This window comes from Habropoda laboriosa, unplaced genomic scaffold (genome assembly GCF_001263275.1).
Source record: "Habropoda laboriosa isolate 0110345459 unplaced genomic scaffold, ASM126327v1 scaffold5, whole genome shotgun sequence".
In the NCBI taxonomy this organism is placed as follows: Eukaryota; Metazoa; Arthropoda; class Insecta; order Hymenoptera; family Apidae; genus Habropoda; species Habropoda laboriosa.
This window is the reverse complement of record NW_017100161.1, coordinates 3999103-3999637: the sequence shown is the minus strand read 5'-3', so window position 1 is coordinate 3999637 and position 535 is coordinate 3999103.

Below are 535 nucleotides of genomic sequence, written 5' to 3'. Positions count from 1 at the left end.
CGGCGATTCTGTCGAGCTTTGTCGAGGAATTTACATTTTGCCCACGATCCACCAAGCACTCTACCAGTCCAGAATTTATCGTCGCAAACATCACGTATTCCCCGTGACCTCGAGTGCCGCGGCAGCTTCGTAAAACTCAAATTTATTCGGCCATTCTGCTATTTTCGAAATCATTTACAACCCGAAACGCCGTAATGTCGCGTTCAGTGCAAATGAAGCGAACGATAATCGAGCTGCGAGCAGATATTTCTCAACGTTCTAAACATTTCGTTTCAACGATCGTTATCACAGTTTTAATTTCACAAGCTTCTCTTTTTCTTTTCTTTCTTTTTCGGCCAAGTTTATCGGTCTCTTTTTTATCGGCGGAACAGATGTTTCCTCGAACATAACCGAGACGACACTGTGATTTAAATCGGCGATTTTTTCGGCCACAGTTTAAGCGTCACTTATCTGCCCGGATAAAAGAGAACCCCCGTGGACGATCGCTCTCTATTTTCAAGGCGACTCGATTAATGGATCGGCCGGTGGCCAGAGG